The sequence below is a fragment of the Solanum lycopersicum genome, chromosome 3 (assembly GCF_036512215.1).
Source record: "Solanum lycopersicum chromosome 3, SLM_r2.1".
In the NCBI taxonomy this organism is placed as follows: domain Eukaryota; kingdom Viridiplantae; phylum Streptophyta; class Magnoliopsida; order Solanales; family Solanaceae; genus Solanum; species Solanum lycopersicum.
Window position 1 is genome coordinate 51,082,013 of NC_090802.1, and position 12,116 is coordinate 51,094,128.

Genomic DNA, 12,116 nt, shown 5'->3' on the forward strand with positions numbered 1-12,116 from the left:
GGAAATTTAAGTTGGTTGGGATTGGAAAAAAAAAAACCCTGTAATGTATGAATATTGTATAAAACAACATTCATCGATGTGTATATACATCTCTAATACATAGTTATGTATCATGTATACATTATTTATATAAAATTGATACATTACATATACACATAATTTTGTTGATTTTTTTTTAATTGCCTTCAGCTACATAAGAAGCCCAAAAGTAAATGACCACATAGAACTAATTGGCCAAAAGTTGACAATTAAAGCCAAGAATCATGCATTTCTTTCCTTTAAAACCTCAATGAAGTTTTTATAGCATTACGAGCTTATAAGTCTGAGAATTATGTCTAGACACTACATCAAAAATGAGTTTTAGTGGCAATTAATTAGTAACTGTCGCTAAATATATATTTCTAGCGGCAATTAACATTGATCTAATGACACTTAACTAATATGAGTATAAACTTTAACATTCTTTATTAAAGTGTGTATTTATTACCACTAAAAGTTATTTTATCGTAGGGACAATAGCAAATTACCCTTGAATGGAGAAGGTATCAAATTGTATTCTATTGATTAATACTGAGATTTATGTTATTATTAAGATCAAATATAACATGAAAAAAACTCCCATGTTATTGGTTGACTTGAGATGAGCAATTACGTAACTAATCAATTAAGAAATAATACGATCCAAAAAGCTCATTATGCTACGATACCAATGTCTTTATATGAGGACCTGAAATACCATATATATTATATCCTCATGTGACAAAATGGGAATCAAAATCAATGTCAAAACTTGCATTCAAGTGATTGAAGAGGCACAACAGCATGGTCAAATTTTGTAAACTTGTAGATAAATTCAAGCTGAAGAGCAAGGGGAAACAAGAAAAAATTATGAAAGGTCGCTAAATAAGAAAAAGACTTTGTTGCATGTTGAATTTTTATACTACCAAAGTCTTTATCAACATTATTAGTTAATTATCATTGAATTTGATATCACTGTAGCTAATCAGTTATACTTTACTGAAAATAAGGAATTCAAAAGATACCGTTTCGCCTAAACAAAAAAATATATTTCTTAAATATTTCTCTTCATTATATCCTCTTTTTACCTTTGATTTTTGTAGTTCACAAAAAAATCTAAGCTCCTGCCACTTCAAAAAAGATGAAGTTCAAAAATTAAAAAAAAAAGTTATAAATAAATTTTTGACAAAAATAACAAACTACAATAATATAAAAATATTTTAAAATGATTGTGATAGAGATTTATCAGAATTTAAGAAATGTCTTATTTTTTAATAAATGAAAGAAATTTAGGAGAAGGAAAAGAAAAGTTTTAAGAAAATTAACTCGTAGTATTTTATTAATAATGAAAAATAAGATATTTTATTTTCTTCAACGTTTTACAACAGATTAAATGATATTAATTGAGAGTAAATTAATGGGGAGAACATATTTATGGTGATAAAAATGAGACATAAATAAAATATATATTTTTAAAAATAATAGAAATAGAAGGTATAATATTAAATTATGGTAATAAAAATTCGAGTTAAATACATTTTCTTAGAAAATAATTAAAATAAAAGGTAGAAAAAAGAATTTAAGTAAAAGTAATAAATGTTGTAACAATAAAGAAAGATGAAAATTAATAAATTATAATAATGATGAGAAGAGATAAATAAAATATTTTAATCTTTTTCCAGATTTCATACATTAGAGAAAATAAAAATTTAAAATATTATGTCAAAATAAATGAGTTATCGATTGCAAATTAAACTTAAATTTTCAATTATATTTAAAGAAATATTTTCTTTCCTTTTTTTTAAAACCAAATACCCCATTAGGGTTTATTAATCAAAAATAAAAAAAATAGTACAACTATAGTCTTCTTCGATCAGCCCCGCAGAAATTCATGGCTAGCTTAACAGACTTTCATCTTTTACAAATAATATCATGTCCGACATGTAATCAATTTAATTGTATGTGTTTATATAGTATTCAAAAGTTAATGATAAAAAAAACTTTTCATATTCTACAATTAAGTGTAAAGAATAAATATTCTTAAATTTTACAATTAAGCAAAATATTTTCAATGTAAAAAATTAATAACTGAAGCTTTTATGCGTATGACTTAATGAATGATTAAATACTATGCTTTAATATTCTGCCAAAAAAATATTAAATAATATTTTATGTTTTAAAATAAAAAAAAGCTACAAAAGTATCATAAAAAAGAAAAATAAAAATCCTACCCATAGAGGCATGCCACATTAGCTCTATGGGTATGCCTATTTATATATGTGGCAAATGGTTGTTCATAAAGTGTTATACATGAATATTTAATTATTTAAAAATGTTATAAATCAATTGAATGAGTGAATAGTCCATAAAGTTAGTACATGAACAACCATTCATATTCACTAGGTTTCATGAACTTTTTTGAATAAGAGTGTATCTATTTATTATGATACTTAATATGGTGACTTTTGGAGTGATTTCTCACTCTATAAATAGGGTTGTTCATTCACTATTGTATGATATACATATGAGACTTACATATACTTGAATTAGAAGAAACTTCCTCTTCTTCTATCTACTTCTCTCGTATTCTTCTCTTTATGATTATATTCTTATGAGCTTGATTTTATAACACGTATTTAGCACGAGTCTCTACCAGTTCAAGTAAAGACTTTAAAAGCCTCCGAAGTATAAATTTCCTTTTCTTAAATAATGTCTAATCTTTCTAAACTTGAATTTCTTGCTCTAGACATATCGAGAAAAAGCTATCTATCATGGGTAGTCGATGCAGAAATTCATCTTGATGTGATGCGTCTAGCAGACACCATCCAAGAAAAAATCAAGCATCGAATCAAAACCGTGCTAAAGCGATGATATTTCTCCTTCATCACCTTGATGATGGTTTGAAAATGAAATATTTCACTGTTAAGGATCTTCTGGTGTTGTGGAACAATTTAAAAGGTAGATATGACCACCTGAAGTTTGTCGTCCTTCCACAGGCACGTTATGACTGGATCCACTTGAGACTTCAAGATTTTAAATCTATCAGTGAGTATAACTCTTTCATGTTTAAAATTATCTCACAATTAAAATTATGTGGAGAAAATATCACTGACCATGATATGCTGGAGAAAAAGTTTTTCACTTTCTCTGCCTCGAGTATGCTTCTGCAGCAGCAATACCGAGAAATGGAGTTTAAAAAGTATTCTGAATTAATTTCCATCTCCTTGTTGCTAAATACCATAATGACTTACTAATGAAAAACCATGAAAGTCGACCTACTGGTTCTATTCCATTTCCTGAAGTAAATACGATAAATTTTCACCAATCTAGGCGTGAAAAAGGTCGTGGCGCCAGTCGTGGACGTGGTCGTGGTCGAGGAAGAAATTTCAATCATGGTGGTCGTCTTGCATTAAATAATAACCTTCAACACCAGCAGTGTAAAAAGAAGAATGAAAAACATGACGTAGTGCAGAAGAAAAATTCAGACGACAAATGTTACCGATGTGGTGGAGAAGGACATTGATCACGTACCTGTCGTACGACAAGGCACCTGGTTGAGCTATATCAAGCTTCCCTGGAGGTGAAAAATAATGCAGAAGCCAACTTTATCACGGAAGATACTGTTGAACCCATGCATCTAGATGTAGCGGATTTCTTTGAGAATCCCGAAGGAAAGATAGATCACCTGGTAGGTGATGGGTCTGTGATAATGTAAATATATTTCATATTCGTCGTTTGTATGAACTAGTATGAATATGTTTTCCTAGACTTGTAAATAACTCAAAGGTCGTGTAATGTTTTTGTTTAGTAATAATATTAAAATGTTTATTTCATTTATATCTTTTATCTTGAAGAGTATATGGATACCTCAATGATCAATCATGAAGATATTTGTGTAATTGATAGTGGAACAACGCACGCCATATTCAAAGATAAGAAATACTTCTCCTAGTTGCTTAGAAGAAAAGCAAATGTTACTACAATTTCTGGTAATTCAAACTTAATAGAAGGCTCCGGAAGAGCTACTATATTTCTACCTAAGGGGACAAAAAATGTCATAAAAGATGCATAGTTCTCTTCTAAATCCTCAAGAAACTTGTTAAGCTTTAAAGATATTCGCCGAAATGGATATCATGTTGAGACAATAAATGAAATGAAAGTTGAATACCTTGGCATTACCAAGATTGTCTCAGACCAGAAATATGTGTTGGAGAAATTATCAACTTTATCTTCTGGCCTGTATTATGCAAAAAATAAGTACAATTGAAGCACATTCTATCGTACACCAGAAGTTTACTGACTGAAAGATTTTTGTGCTTTGGCATGACCGAATAGGTCATCCTGGATCAATAATGATGAGACGAATCATTGAGAACTCAAATGGACATCCATTAAAGAACCTGAAGATTTTTACAAATGATGAATTTTCCTGTGTTGCTTGTTGCCAAGGCAAATTGATTACTAGGTCATCACCAATAAAGGTTAACATTTAATTCCCTCAATTTTTCGAACGAATACATGGGGATATTTGTGGACCTATTCACCCATCTAGTGGGTCGTTTAGATATTTTATGGATGGTCTCACGTGTGCCTCTTATCATCTCGCAACCTAGCGTTTGCAAAATTATTGGCACAAATGATAAGATTAAGAGCACAATTTCCAGATTATCCCATTAAGACAATTCGCCTTGATAATGCTGGCGAATTCATATCCCAAACTTTTGATGCTTATTGCATATCGGTAGGAATAAAAGTTGAACATCCTGTAGCTCATGTTCATACTTAAAATGGCATTGCTGAGTCATTTATTAAGCACTTACAATTGCTAGCAAGACCTCTACTTATGAAAAAAGAGTTGCATACTACTGTTTGAGGTCATGCTATCTTACATACAACATCACTTGTTCGTCTTAGACCGACTCATTATAATAAATACTCCCCATCACAATTGGTATTTGGCCATGAACCAAATATTGCTCATCTTCGAATTTTTGGATGTGATGTATATGTGCCTGTAGCCCCACCTCAGCGCACCAAGATGGGCCCTCAAAGAAGATTAGGCATATATGTTGGGTTTGATTCACCCTCCATAATTTGCTACCTTGAGCCATTGACGGGAGATTTATTCACTACAAGATTTACAGATTGTCGATTTGATGAAACAAATTTTTCACAATTAGGGATAGAGAAAAAGAAACTTAAAATAAATTGCATGGAAAGTTTCATTATTATCTCATTTTGATCCACTCTCCTATGTGTGTGAACAAGAGGTCCACAAGATCATCCATTTGCAAAACATAGCAAATCAAATGCCAAATGCATTTACTGATTCAAAAAGGATAACAAAGTCACATATTCTTGCAGTAAATGTGCCTATCCAAATCGACGTACCAAAAGGACCATCTACAAGTGTCATAGCTTCTAAATCACAAATACGCCTGAAGCGTGGTAGACCATTGAGTTCAAAAGATAAAAACCCTACAAAAAAAGTACAAAAAATGATACTACAAAAGAATTTCACGAAGAAATTCAAGATCTGATTAAACTTGATATTCCTGAAGAGATCAGTGAACCCGAGACTCAAGTAAATGAAGAACTCTCAATAAGTTCTACAGGTGATGGGATAATTTTAGATCGATCAAAAATCATAGTGGATAATGTTTTCGCATATGATATTGCACTTAACATTATGCAAGGAAATGAGGATCTTGAACCTCTATCTGTCGAAGAATGTCGACAAAGATGTGATTGGCCAAAATGACAAGAAGTAATTCAATCATAATTAAATTCACTTGCTAAGCGTGAGGTTTTTGGACCAGTAGTCCAAGCGCCTAGTGATATTAAATCAATTGGATATAAATGGGTCTTTATACGAAAAAAGAAATGAGATTGTAAGATACAAGACACACCTTGTTGCACAAGGATTCTCTCAACAACCCGGTGTCGACTATGAAGAAAAAATATATTCACCTGTTATGGATGCAATAACTTTTCGATATATCATCGGTTTAGCTGTACATGAAAATCTTGAAATTCATCTAATGATTGTAGTTACAGCTTACCTTTACGGTTCACTTGATAATGAAATTTATATGAAAGTTCCAGAAGGACTTAAAATGCTGAAGCATATAGTTCAAAATCTTGGGAAATGTATTCAATCAGATTACAAAAATCATTATATGGCTTAAAACAATCAGGGCGCATGTGGTATAATCGCCTCAGTGAGTACTTGATAAAACAAGGTTATATAAACGATGTCATTTGTCCTTGTATATTTATTAAGAAAATAACATTGCGGTTTGTTATTCTTGCTGTTTATATTGATGACATTAATCTCATTGGGACTCCAGAAGAGTTTTAAAAGGCAATTGAATATCTAAAGAATGAATTTGAGATGAAAGATCTTGGAAAGACAAAAATTTGTCTTGGACTACAAAGAGAATATTTAGTAGACGGGGTCTTCATCCATCAATCTGTCTATACCGAGAAAATCTTGAAACGATTTTACATGGACAAAGCACATCCATTAAATACTCCAATGGTTGTCCGATCACTTAAAGTGAGTAAGGATCCATTCCAACCTCAAGAAGAGAATGAGGACCTCTTAGTCTAGAAATACCTTATCTTAGTGCAATTGGGGCACTTATGTATTTTGCTAATGCTACGAGGTGTGACATAGCATTTTCTGTTAATTTGTTAGCAAGATATAGTTCTTCCCCTACACGAAGACATTGGAATGGAGTTAAACATATATTGCTATATCTAAGGGGAACTAGTGATATGAGTATGTTTTATACTAACAAAGATGGTGCAGATCTTATTCGTCATGCAGATGCAGGTTATTTATATGACCCACATAATGCTCGATCACAAACAGGCTATCTGTTCACATATGGAGGTAATTCTATATCATGGAGATCTACGAAGCAATCGATTATCGCTACTTCTTCAAATCATGCTGAGATAATAGTCATTCATGAAACAAGTAGAGAATGTGTATGGTTAAGATCAGTAATACATTTTATCAAAGAAAGATGTGGTTTGAAGAGTGACGTCAAGATACCTACAATACTCTTTGAAGACAATGTTGCATGCATAGCTCAATTAAAAGGAGGCTTTATAAAAGGAGATAGAACGAAACACATTTCACCAAAATTATTCTTCACACATGATCTTCAGAAGAATGGTGATATTGATGTGTGACAACTCTTGAGAAGATGGTTCACAAAATTGAAATGCGGAAACTTAACCATCTGAATCGTGATTTTTATTAGAGGGAGTAAAATACGCACTGTACTCTTTTTTCCTTAGTCTAGGTTTTGTCCCACTGGGTTTTCCTAGAAAGGTTTTTAATGAGGCAGCAAATAATGCATATCAAAAGATATGTGTACTCTTTTTCATTTACTAGAATTTTTTTCCACATGTTTTTTTTTCTAGTAAGGTTTTAACGAGGCACAATACCTATGGACATCCAAGGGGAGTGTTATAAATCCATTGAATGAGTGGATAGTCCATAAAGTTAGTACATGAACAACCATTCATATTCACTAGGTTTCATGAACCTTTTTGGATAAGAATGTATCTATTTATTATGATACTTAATATGATGACTTTTGGAGTGATTTCTCACTCTATAAATAGAGTTGTTCATTTACTATTGTATGATATACATATGAGACTTACATATACTTGAATAAGAAGAAATTTCTTCTTCTTCTATCTACTTCTCTTATGTTCTTCTCTTTATGATTATATTCTTATGAGCTTGATTTTATAACAAAAAAAGCATTTTTGTATTTGGAATAGTTTAGCTCCATGCATTGTCTACTCTGATTCTTCATGTTTCTAATTCAGAAACTACTAAAATAATCAAGGAGTAACATGCGACAATGTTGGATAAAGAAAATTCAATGGTCAAACCACCTGTGACAACAATCAACACCTCGAATCATGATGTTCCTAATTCTCCACATTGAAGTCGCTTGGTGAGCAAATATTTCGACAATGGTCAATCTCCAAAAGGAATGACAAGAGTTTGGAGAAGGAAACAAATGATTCTAGATGGAAAAATTTAGTTGAGGAAGAAGAACACATTTTTGCACCTGCAAGCACCCATATTTGTGCCTTCAAGTAAGGCAAATCCATCTATAGCAGTGACAATTGATAACTCCAAAAAGATCTTGACCATTACCACCAAGGTTTTGGAAAAAAACCATGAACCAAAAGCTGGAGTTTCAGGACTTAGTCCAAATACAACTTATGATAGCGACTTGGGTAGTGAATTGATGAAATTAAGAAGATGATATGCTAGACATATTATTTTATAAGGTAACCAAGGATGGAGATCTCTCGCCTAGGCAACAAAGAAGTGGAAATAACAAAAACAAAAAGAAGACACATGAAAGGTAACATAGTTGGGATGGTAAGGTAACTGAGGAATTTATTCCAAGACACTTACCAATGCAACTGGCAAAGTAAAATCATATAACAGTTTTGAAAGAGTTCTTTATTCATTATGTAAAATATGTACCACAATAATGAACGGGGAAAGCATACACTGTCAACTTGTCCCTAAAATGCTGAAATCATATTTTGTGAAGAGCTTTGGTAAGAACATCTGCAACATGGTCATGAGTGCTAAGATAACGAACAAGCAAAGATTTATCCTTCACCTTCTCACGGACAAAATGAAAGTATATCTCCATATGTTTGATGATTAGTTGTCAAATATGTTGCACTTAGGTTGTCAAAAAAGAATAGGCGAAATAATGTCAAAGCACCTAATCTGACGAAGTAAGAATTCCAGCCAAGTTAGCTCAGACGCAGTAGTGGCTAATGCACGATACTCTGCCTTTGGACTAGAATGCGCAACTGCTCGCTGCTTTTTGGAAGCCTAAGACATTAGATGAGAACTAAGGAATATAGCGAAACCGGTAGAGGACTTAAGATCATCTAGCGAACCACCCCAATCTGCAGCACTGTAACCATGTAGAAGTTTGGTATTTTGGCTAGCAAAGAATAAACTATAGGAGGATGTGGACTACATATATCGAAAAATTTGTCTTATAGCAATCCAGTGGGACTCTCTAGGACTATGCATGATTTGGGAAACCTTATTCACCGCAAATGCTATATCAAGACGAGTGAATGTTAAATATTCTAGGGGTCTTACAGTGTTGCAATACAAGGTCTCATTGTGAAAAAGAGTTCCATAAAAACTTGAGAGTTTAGACGAAGATGCAGCAGGTGTTGGAAATATGGTTGTAGCCATCCATTTGTGCTTTCCGCAACAAATTAGTAGCATAACGATGTTGAGTAAGATGCAAACCAGTAGGTGTCCATGATGCTTCAATCCCCATAAATAAGAGAGGCGATCAAGGTCTCGCACAACAAATAGTGACTTAGGCAAGTAATAACAGATCCAACAAGAGACGAACTAGAGCCTAAAACAAGAAGGTCATCAACATACACCCAAAAGAATATTTTATCACCATTGGAGGAGATATAAAATAATGAACAATCTATTTTTGAGCCCGTAAAGCCATAAGAGAGCGAAGCGTCTATTAAACATTTATTCCATATTTGCGGAGCTTGTTTGATCCCATAAAGAGAACGCTTGAGCAAGCAAACATGCTCAGGACGATCTAGATCAACAAACCCAAGAGGTTGCGACATGTAGACCACTTCGTCAATGGTGCAGTGAAGAAAAACATTAAAGATATCTAACTGAGTAATATGCCAGTTATTAGAGACTGTCAAGGAAAGAAGAAGGCGAATGGTGGCAGGTTTCATGACTAGACTAAAAATATCAACATAGTCCACACCCGGCCTTTTGATGATACCCTTTTACAACAAGTCAAGCCTTGTGACGATCAACGGACCCATCAGGCTTAACCTTTGTTTTAAAACCCATTTACTCCCAATAATATTTTGAGACGGAAAAGGTGGTACTAACTGCCAAGTCCCATTTTGTAAGAGAGCATTGTATTCCTTTTGCATCGCCCAACGCCAATGCGCGTACTTCGTATCTTGAAAGTAACAAGAGGGCTCAACTACATCAGTTGTCATAGCTAAGTAAGAGGTGGGGCGCTTCGATTTTAAGGAACCTGTTTGTGATCGAGTAGTCATCGGATGAGACTTAGATGAAGAGCATGACAGTTTGTTAGGGGATGCACGTCACTCAAAGGGTCATATTGTTCAAAATCAACAACTGGACTCCTACCTTCATTAGGCAATGCATTTGACGAAATCTCCAAAGATAAAGAAAGTGCAGTTGTAGGCATAACATGCGATTGTAGAGGGGCCTGAGATTGCGTAGATAAAATTGGTTGTGGAAGTAGAGAAGGTAAGGGGGTGTCATCGGTTCATGTAGTAGGCACCATAGCGTCATCTTGAGTAGCAAATGGAAAAATCGTTTCGTCAAAAACAACATGAAGGGAGACAAAAAATTTAGAAGAAGTAGGATCAAAGCACTTATAACCTTTATGAATTTTGTTATACCCCAAAAACACACACCTCTTAGAATGAGGGGATAACTTATCCTTCGTATAAGGGCGAAGCCATGGAAAGCAAAGATAACCAAACACACACAACACAGAGTAATCAAGGTCACAATTAAAAGGATACTATATGGAGGCTGATTATTTAGACGGGGAGTCGGTAATCTATTTATAATATAAATAGCAGTATCAAAAGCATTTGTCCGAAATTTGGAAAGACACTTGCATGCGTTAATAAGGCACGACCCATCTCAACAATATGTCGATGTTTATATTCAACACAACCATTTTGTTCTGGGGTTTAAGGACAAGAAGAACGTTGTGTAATACAAATGTCTCTTAAATATGAGGTTAATGCTTGACATTTTCCTCCCCAATCTGCATGAAAGCTTTTAATTGGACGACTAAAGTATTTTTCCACAAATTTTCAAAATTGAATAAAAACATAAAGAACCTTAAATTTGAATTTAAGAAAATAGATCCAGGTATATTTGCTATAGTGATCAAAGAAAATAAAATAATATTTATATTCATCATTCGAAATAACAGGGGATGGACCCTAAACATTCGAACAAATCAAATCTAAAGGGCCTGTCGCTTGAAAACTAGACTCAACAAATGGAATTTTATGACTCTTGTTAACAGCATAAGTTGGACACAAGCTAGAAGACCCATAACTAGATGAAATAAAAGTATTAGATGGTAAAGCACGATGAACGGTAGGATAGGATACTTGAGCCAAATGCGCATGTTAAACACCAAGTGAAGTTGCATATGAAGCTGGTGAATAAATTGACTTCCACATCGGAAGGGAATAAAAACCTCCATTATTTGGTCCTTTGTGAAGTGTTGCCCTTGTTTCCAAGTCCTTATTAAAAAAAAGTTTGGAAAAAATTCAATGGACACTAATAGATAGTAAATTTTGGGTAGCAGCGGGAACATGAAGAAGACTATCAAATCACTCGACTTATCGAAAATAAATAAAGATCCTTTACCAATATGAGATATGGGCAATTTGGAACCATTACCTAGTGTAACTTCTTCGGGACCATGATATTATGAGTGAATTGCAAGATTGTCGATATCAGATGTCCGACGATGCGTGGTACAACTACCCATCAACCAATTTTGTGCCGCTAAGGAAGAAGTTCTAGCTAGTTTTGAAGAGGGATGTCCAGATACCCGAGTTCCCGTTCGCAGTCCTGGGTGTCGGACAAACACATGCAATGGGACCCTTACCTTCACAATTTATAACAAACAATTCCAGAAAAATCAGAGGAAGATGGTGGATTTCCAGAGTAGGTTCCTGAATGAGTTGTGGTGAACTTCCATGGTCAGAATAGTGTCCACGACCTCGACTAGTACGCCCTCTACCGCGTCCACGTTTTGTAGAGATTGAACTTTGCGTGTATTGTGCCGTTGGGGGCAATAACAATATTAGCATCTTCACGTTTTAATTGTCTTTCTTCATTCAACAACATACCATTAAGCGCATCAAAGTTAACGTCGTCATGAAGTGATTCAAGCGACCTTGTGAAGGGGCAATAGGCAGGGCTTAATCCAGCAAGAACAAACTCCACTAAGTCATCATTAGTGACT